General features: G+C 51.7%; 1 protein-coding gene across 1 annotated transcript in view; it reads right to left on the reverse strand.

Moving 5' to 3' along the window:
* Nucleotides 1-1,064, reverse strand: part of VWA5B1 (von Willebrand factor A domain containing 5B1) — a 50,322-nt gene extending 49,258 nt beyond the window's left edge. Inside the window, exon 1 of the mRNA XM_077775540.1 lies at nucleotides 968-1,064. The gene's annotated coding sequence lies outside the window, so the exon portion shown is untranslated. The remainder of the gene's footprint in view (nucleotides 1-967) is intronic.
* Between the last annotated feature and the right edge of the window lie 7,364 nt (nucleotides 1,065-8,428).

The following is an 8,428-nucleotide window of genomic DNA, read 5'->3' on the forward strand; positions in this document are numbered from 1 at the left end:
GGCCCCAGAAGATGCCTCTGGGGAGGCTGTGGTCTGGGCCCCAGTTGTGCTGGAATCACCTGGTGTGCAGTGTTCTAGGCTGAGAACATACCGGGCCATCAAGAACCTGCAGCAGGTGGCGTGATTTGGTTTGCATGTGATGTGGGGACGTGTGCAGGGGAAGGAGCTGGGAGAAGGGAGGGTGGGGGCCTCTTTGTCCGCAGTCATCATGACAGCCTGGGGAACGCCTGCATCAGGGTCCTGGGGTCAGGGAGGGGGACTTCCCACTCGCTTGCCAGAAAGGGGTTGGAGAGTGAGGAGAATCTTGCTTGTGGGGTAGCAGTTGGGTCCTAGGATCTACAGCACTGCCTGGATTAGGGTCCTAGATGGCCACTCCCTGGTGGCCTGGGGCCAGTTAGCTAGGCTCTGCCACTTACATACTGTGTGACCTTGAGCCGGTTACTTAACCTCTTTGCGCTTTAGCTTTTGCATCTATAAAATGGGACCATGACGGCACCCACCTCCTTAGAGACTGGATGGATAAACGATGTCTGTGAGTGGGTGGGCAGGGAGCTGCCAGGTCCTGAGGCAGCTGGAAGCTTCTCTTCCAGGCCTTATACCATAGATCCTCCCTTGCACAGGCCCATTCCTGGGCTGGGTGACCTTGCACAGACACTAGGCCGGCAGAGCTGGGAAGATCCCTAGGTCCCTGCCCAAGCCCCCACCTCTGGTTCTGACCTTGGAGCCAGAATGGGCCCTGTCCCTTCTCTTCCCTGGTTCTTTTTACGTCCCAGAGACAACATGGTAGGTCTTCTTGCTCTACCTGGAAAGCTGTTCTGGAGGCCTCTCCACTTCCCCCGGGCCAGGGGCCCCCAGATTGTGTCCACAGAGCCGGGGCCCCCCAGTTCAGTGGTCTCAGCCAGGCCTAGGCCAGACGGAGACTGTGAACCCCCCAAGCAGCTCTGGCCTTGCCATGCTGCCCACTCACCTTGGGCTGGGAGTCCTCTTCCTCCCTGCCACCAAGCTGTCTAGGAAGCCCATGCTTTCCTGCCCCCGCTGGGAGCCTGTCCCCCAAGGGCCCACACACAGACGAGCACCAGTCAATGGGTTCTCAGGCTGCGCTGATTGTCCTAAGCTTCTAGAATTCTAGGGTTCTCACATTCTGGTCTCCTTTTCTGCACCTCCCTCTTTGGGCCCACATCCACGCTCCTGAGCCCCCACCCCTGCCCCATCAGCCCCATGTTTCAGCCAGTCAAGACTACTCGCTGTGCCTCTAAACAAGTCTGACTTTTCCTGCTTCCATCTTCCATCTGGTGCTGCTGATTCTGCTGGGAAGGCCGTCCCTGCCCCACCCCTGTCCCCCAAAGGAGCTGTCACTCAGCTTTTAAGGCTCAGCTCGAATGCCACCCCCTCCATGAAGCCTTCCTGGCATCACGGCTGCCCCCACTAGCACAGTCAGCACGCCTGCTCTCTCCTCGGCCATGTGCCCCCTCAGTGGATGTAAAGGGCCGCCTCCCACGTACCAGGGCGGTGCTGGGCCTGGGCCACAGAGGCGAGCACACGGACAAGGACTCCGCCCTGAGGCCCTGTGCCCCGTCTCCCTCCTGCCGCAGCCAGGCGGCGGGCAGCTCCTGGCACTGGAGGCAAGGACTGTCTCTCCCACCATCTGGCCCAGAGTCGGCGCTTGGCGATGGCCTGAATGGATGAATGGCATGTGTTATAGTTACCCAATGAATGAGTGAGTGAGCGAGTGAATGAACGAATGAATGAATGAATAGGATAGAGTGTATCAGGGGTGGGAATAGCTCCTGGCAATAGGTTCATCTAAAGCAGCTAATGGTGTGAGAAATCCCTCTATTTCAACCCACAGCCTGCAGGAGTCCATCCCAGAGCCAGTCGTAGTTTCCTTTCAGGGTGGGGAGTTGGGGGTGATCAGGACAGAGGGCACCCAGGCTTCTCCGTGTTCTGTGTGCCTGCCCTGCCTGGAGACCTGGAGTCCTGCCAGTCGGATGTCCAGGACGGTCAGCCTTGCAGGTGGCTGAGGCCCAAGCCGCCCACGGCTGCAGAGGCTCTTGGCTAAGAGGCTGTGTCTGGGTCCTGCTGCAGGAGGGAGAAATAGACCCAGGCAGATCGGAACTGCGTGTTCCCCAAGCCCTCCATGAAGGCTGCCAGGTTTCCGGAAAGTCTCTGCTGTAACCCATTAGGGTGAAGGTGTGAACAAGTGCCAGATGCCCATTTCCTGGGGGCCCAGTGAGGCCCCAGCACTCTGCCCACAGAGGGCCGTTCAGACATGAGCCAGCACATTGCCGGGAAAATTGGACTCCATTTACACAGATGCAGTGTCTGCCCATCTTTCCAGAGCTCACGTTCAAGGCGAGCTCCTTGTGCTGAGCGGCCAGCATCCCTGTGGTCATGAAACGTATTAACTAAATGCTTATGGCTTTGGCCTTATCCATGCCTCCCTGTTGCTAAGGAGCTCATGGAACGATGGCGCTGGGAAAGGGCTGTTTTAGAATCCATGCCCTAGTCATTTCCCTTCTAGAACTGCTGTCTGGCACTGGGGGCTCCTAGGAGACTGGAGAGGTACCCTTGTGTACCGTGCCCCCACTCAAACACTTCTTTTTTTTTTTTTTTTAATGTTTTTTAAACATTTTTTATTGAGACAGAAAGATCTAAAGAGCTTGAGTGGGGAGGGGCAGAGAGAGAGGGAGACACAGAATCTGAAGCAGGCTCCAGGCTCTGAGCTGTCAGCATAGAGCCTGACACAGGGCTCAAACGCACAAACTGTGAGATCATGACCTGAGCTGAAGTTGGACGCTTAACCGATTGAGCCAGCCAGGCGCCCCTCCCTCAAACACTTCTAGGTGGTGGAATGACAGACTAGGAAGCCACTTCCTGCTTCCGGAACCTGCCTTTCCTCTTCCTTTCCAATTCTTTCTCGCAGAAACTCAGTATCACCCTCTGTGTAATGGGCGTGTAAAGTGGCGCTTTCTCTCCCAGGGCTGTAGCAAGGGTCACAAGGGAGATGCCACATGTAGAGGGCTCACCCCAGGATGCCTCCTCTCTGGGGTTTCTTCCTGATCCCTCCCACCAACTCAGACTGCATCTGGGCATCTGTGTGTTTGGCACATCCCCATGGTGCTCATGGACATCGATAGACCCCAAACCTGCTACTCAGCCACCCCAGGGACCTCCTTTCCTGCAGCACCCAGCCCGGGTGTTGCCTGGAGAATATATTCATGGCCATAACCTCCTCGGAGGTCCCGGGCCAGTTTGTGCCATGCTGTGAGGCTACCCCGCACTCATACTGTCCCCTCAGGAGGCAGAGGGAGGCAGTGTGGACCGAGACAAGGTCCCCAGGCCCCAGTGCCAACTCTGTCAACTGCTCCATATGGGCCCCGGATAGGGACCCTGCTGTCACACACGTTGCCGGCGTCCATCGCCTGGGCCCCCCACACAGGACACCTAGTGGGACGCAAAGACGGGTGGGTTGCTGGCTTAGTGTCTGTCTTTGCCCCACTTGCCCCTGCGGTAGGGACCGAAGCTGTCTTGTTCCTTGTTCTATTTCCCAGCATATAGAACAGTGGCTGAAAGAGGGCTTTAAAAATAATAACAGCTAATACATATGGAGCAATTAATATCCACCAGGTGTTATTCGAAATGCTTTTCATGCATTAGCTTAGGGAACCCTCAGGGCGACCCTGTGAAGTAGGCATGACTATTATCCCCATTTTGCAGACGATGAAACCGAGGCTCAGGGTGTTTACATTCCTTGCCCAAGTGATACTCTCATAAGCAGTGGGAGGTGGGATTTGGAGTCTTTACAGCAGAGGAAACCAAGGCCCAGAGAAGTTAAGGACATCTGAAGGTCACACAGCACACAAGTGGTGCAGTCCGGATTTGAACCCAAGCCTTCCGGCTCTAGAATATGGGTTGTTAACTGTGTCGCTTTGCAGCCTCCTTGTGCCTGGTGCCATGGCCCAGGGAGTGCACCTGAGAGCCTGCTTGCTATTGTAGAGGCACCAAGCGGGGCAAAGCCTCCGGTTCCACGCCCCACTGGCTCCCACCCTTCTGGGGCTCCTTCCCCCCAGGCTTCGAGCAGCAATGTCGGATCCACATCATGCTCTCCTCCTAGAGTCGGCACAGTCGAGGCAGCTCCCGCTGGGAAATCATCTGAGCTAAGCGGCAAACGACACAGCGAACGGACACACAGAGAGGCCTCCAAATGGGTCTCGGGTGGGAACAGTGCGGGAGAAACTCTGGAAGAGGAGTGCTGTGTCTCTTCCTGGGAGGGCTCCAGGCAGGAGAGGAGCCAGCAGGAGGTTCATAGGGAAGGGGGAGGCGGTGGAAGGAGCCGGGTCCAGGATACAGAGTCCCCACTGCCAACCAGGCTTAAGGAGATAGGATTTAGAGGCTCCCGACACTTATAACAAACTGTCCCTGAATCAGGCGCTGCGCTAAGCAGTTTATGTGGATTAGCACGCTGATTCCTCATGATCCTGTAGCGCCTCTTTTCCTTTCTTTTTTTTTTTTTCCTGCAGATGATCTGGGTGAACACAAGGAGGGTTAAGAAACTGGCCCAAGGTCACAAAGCTAGTAAGGAAGAGGTCTGGAACTGGAAGTCTGGCAGCCTCTTTCTGGTGTCTCTGAAGCCCTCACTTGGCCATCATTGAGTCCATACTAACAATATTCCTCGTGCTTAGAAACAAAGGAAATGTCTCTCAGGGTGCAAGGTACAAAATGGGTTTATCAGCGACAGAGACTAAACCCACTGGGGATGAGAAGGCAGGGAGAGGAGGCCAGTAGCAGAGTCCCCCTGGTCAGCTGGCCTGAAGGTCAAGAGCTCAGGCTCTAGTGTCCCAACAGTTAGATTCAAAGCCAGCTTCTGACCTCCGAGGGACAAGGGCAGGTTTCTTCATGTCTCTGAGCCTCACTTTTCTGATCTGTAAAAAGGGCACAGTAGCAGGCCCGCCTTTGAGTGCAGTCATGAGGCAATGAAGCAATATGTATGAAACGCTGAGCCCAGTGCCTGGCCCGGAGTAAGTGCTTCCTTGTCTGCCCAGGTACGTATGATGGCTGACCTGGAGCCGTGTGAGCAAGCCAGGGCTGACTCTTGAAGGTGAGTGGGGAGCTTTGGCCTGGGGAGGGGAGAAGATGGGGTGCGGGGAAAACCTGACCAAGGTGGATCTCCTGACAGGCTCTTGAGGACTCTCTTAGAAAACCCTTCAAAGTTCAAATAATTGAAAATGTTGGGAGTGCCTGGGTGGCTCAGTTGGATGAACGTCCAACTTCAGCTCAGGTCATGATCTCACAGTTTGTAAGTTCAAGCCCTGCATCAGGTTCTGTGCTGATAGCTTGGAGTCCGAAGCCTGCTTTGGATTCTGTGTGTACCTCTCTCTCTCTGCCCCTTCCCTGCTCGCTCTCTCTCTCAAAAATAAATAAACATTAACATTTTTTAAGGTTCTGGGGCTCCTGGGTGGCTCAGTCAGTTGAGCGTCCAACTTCAGCTCAGGTCATGATCTCACGGTCCATGAGTTTGAGCCCCACGTCAGGCTCTGTGCTGACAGCTCAGAGCCTGGAGCCTGCTTTGGATTCTGTGTCTCCATCTCTCTCTGCCCTCCCCTGCTTTCACTCTGTCTCTCTCTCAAAAATAATAAACATTAAAAAAATGTTTTTAAAGAAAAATGGTGGAGTTTACAGTAGCGAGGGCATTCTGGTCTCTGGCCAATTTACTCTTTCATACTTACCACTGTACCATAAGAGAATGAATAAGCAGCATTGTGCCTTATACAGAGCGATTTATAAATAAATTTTCACATCTGTGAATTAAATTGGAGCTCTGTGAGTTGGGGGCAAAATAAAGATTATTATACCCATTTTAAGGATCAGGGACTGAAGCTCAGAGGGGAAGTAACACAGGAGAATCGGAGCTCCTATGGCAGAGTTTTCTCTATGCTGTGGGCTGAAGGTCTGTGTCCCCTTTGATTCAAAGCCCTGATCCCCAATGTGATGATATCTGGAGATGAGGCATTTAGAAGGAAATTAGATGGGATGAGGCCATGAGGGTGGAACCCCAGGATGGAATTATATGAAAAGGGAAAGAAGCCAGAGCTCTCTTTCTCTCCACCATGTGAGGACATAGCCCCGCTGTCTGTAAGCCAGGAGCAGGGGCCTCACTGAGAAACCAACCATGCTTGCTTGCATCCTGGTCTCAGGCTTCTGGCCTCTAGAACCACGAGAGGCAAATTGCTGTTTAAACTACCCATTCTAGGGTATCCTTGTTAAAGCAGCCTGAGCTGCTGAGACACTATGAAGACTCCACCTGCTTTGCTAGGCTGGGCTTCTGGGGGGCAGAAGATGACTCCACTGCCCACGAGGTATTCAGTAGCCAAGGCTGAGGGCTAAGATGCCCAAAGAGATTCAACCCAAGATAACTCTTCCTCTTCCCCCCATTTTCTGTTTGCATTCTCATAAAGGCCATGATGCTCCTCTCTTGAAGAAGCCCACGTGTGATCTTCACACCATTGGGCAGATTTTTCCAGTTCCCTGGGCACTTAGTAGGCTGTCTTCTAGAAGGTATGGCCATGCGTCTTGCTAGGACCAGTGAACTGAGTGGAAGGGAGGTGCATCACTTCCAGGAGGAAGCTTTCAAACCTGGTGTGTACTTGGCCATGTCTTGTTCTCTGCCACTGTGATCATGGGGTCACATGTCTACAAGGAGCCTCTGTTATCCTGGACCTGAGAGTGACTGTGTTATGTGACAAATTGCATGACCCACTGTGGATGTGCAGCAAGAGCAAGAATGAAAGCGTTGCTGCTCTTTACTGCGGCACAACGTAATCCAACTTGGCAAGTACAGTCATAAAGGTTTGGGTCTCAGAGCAAAGACGATGGTCCAGCGACGGAAACCACAGTACTGGGAAGGGGTAAGAGGTGGGAGAGGGGGAATTGCCCCGTAGGTCCACTAGAATATAATCTCCATTAAGGCAGAGATTTTTGTATATTTTGTTGACAGTTGTATCCCTAGTGCTTAGCAGAATGTCTGGCAATCAGCAGGTACTCATTAATGTTGAAAAAATGAATGGGTGACCTCCATATTTGCCCAGTAATTGGACCAGAAAAAGACTGCTTCACATGAATTCATTTAAGACAGGGACCAAAATTTCATATGAAACAGGGAGTGAAAAAGAGTTTTCTACTGGGATTTTATTTTGAAAGGTAAAACTAAAAATATGAAAATAGAATCTTATATTGGACCAAAATAAGATTATAATTACAGCTATGTGCCAAACCTTCCAATGAATAAAGAACAAATCAAGTATTGATTGGGCTGGGGGGAGATAAATTTTTTGTACAAAATCATATGCTAGCATGATATGACATTTTTTTGTTTCACATTTCTCCATCACAGAGCGACCGCTCAATAACCATGAACTCATTGCTGCCAATTTTCCCTCCTGTTGTTTTCTGGTCTACCTCTTCCGGGTTCTCATTTGTCTGTGGCATTGTGGGAGATGAGATGAGCTCTCCAATGTCCCTTTTGGTTGGTTCATTAAATCCTACAACCTTCATAAGACTTTAGTTTCACTCTGCAATCCTTCAGCATTGTGTGTTCAATTTCTTTTTTTTTTTTTTTACAAATAGTTTATTGTCAAATTAGTTTCCACATAACACTCAGTGCTCATCCCCACAAGTGTCCTCCTCCATGCCCATCCCCCCTTCCCCCCACATCCATCAGTCCTCAGTTTTTGTCAGCATTCAAGAGTCTCTCATGGTTTGCCTCTCTCCCTTTCCCCCACCATTTCCGCCCTTCTTCTCCCCCTTGTTCCTCCGTCAAGTTCCTCCTAATCCTCCTATACGTGCAAACATATGATATTTGTCCTTCTCTGCCTGACTTATTTCGCTCAGCATAACACCCTCAAGGTCCATCCATGTTGCTACACATGGTCAGATTTCATTGTTTCTCATTGCCATGTAGTATTCCATGGTATAGATAAACCACATCTTCTTGATCCATTCATCTGTTGATGGACACTTAGGCTCTTTCCATGTTTTAGCTATTGTGGAGAGTGCTGCTATGAACATTGGGGTCCATGTGCTCCTATGCCTCAGCATTTCTGTATCCCTTGGGTAAATTCCTAGCAGTGCTATTGCTGGGTCATAGGGGAGTTCTATTGTTAGTTTCCTGAGGAACCTCCACACTGTTTTCCAGAGGGGCTGTACCAGTTTACATTCCCACCAACAGCGTAGGAGGGTGCCCGTTTCTCCACATCCTCGCCAGCATCTAGAGTTCTGTGATTTGCTCATTTTAGCCACTCTGACTGGCGTGAGGTAGTATCTCAGTGTGGTTTTGATTTGTATTTCCCTGATAAGGAGGGATGCTGAGCATTGTTTCATGTGTGTTCAATTTCTGACACCACCCCAAACCCAGAAAGAACCTGATGGACAC

Source organism: Crocuta crocuta, unplaced genomic scaffold (assembly GCF_008692635.1).
Source record: "Crocuta crocuta isolate KB4526 unplaced genomic scaffold, BGI_CrCroc_1.0 scaffold127, whole genome shotgun sequence".
NCBI lineage: Eukaryota > Metazoa > Chordata > Mammalia > Carnivora > Hyaenidae > Crocuta > Crocuta crocuta.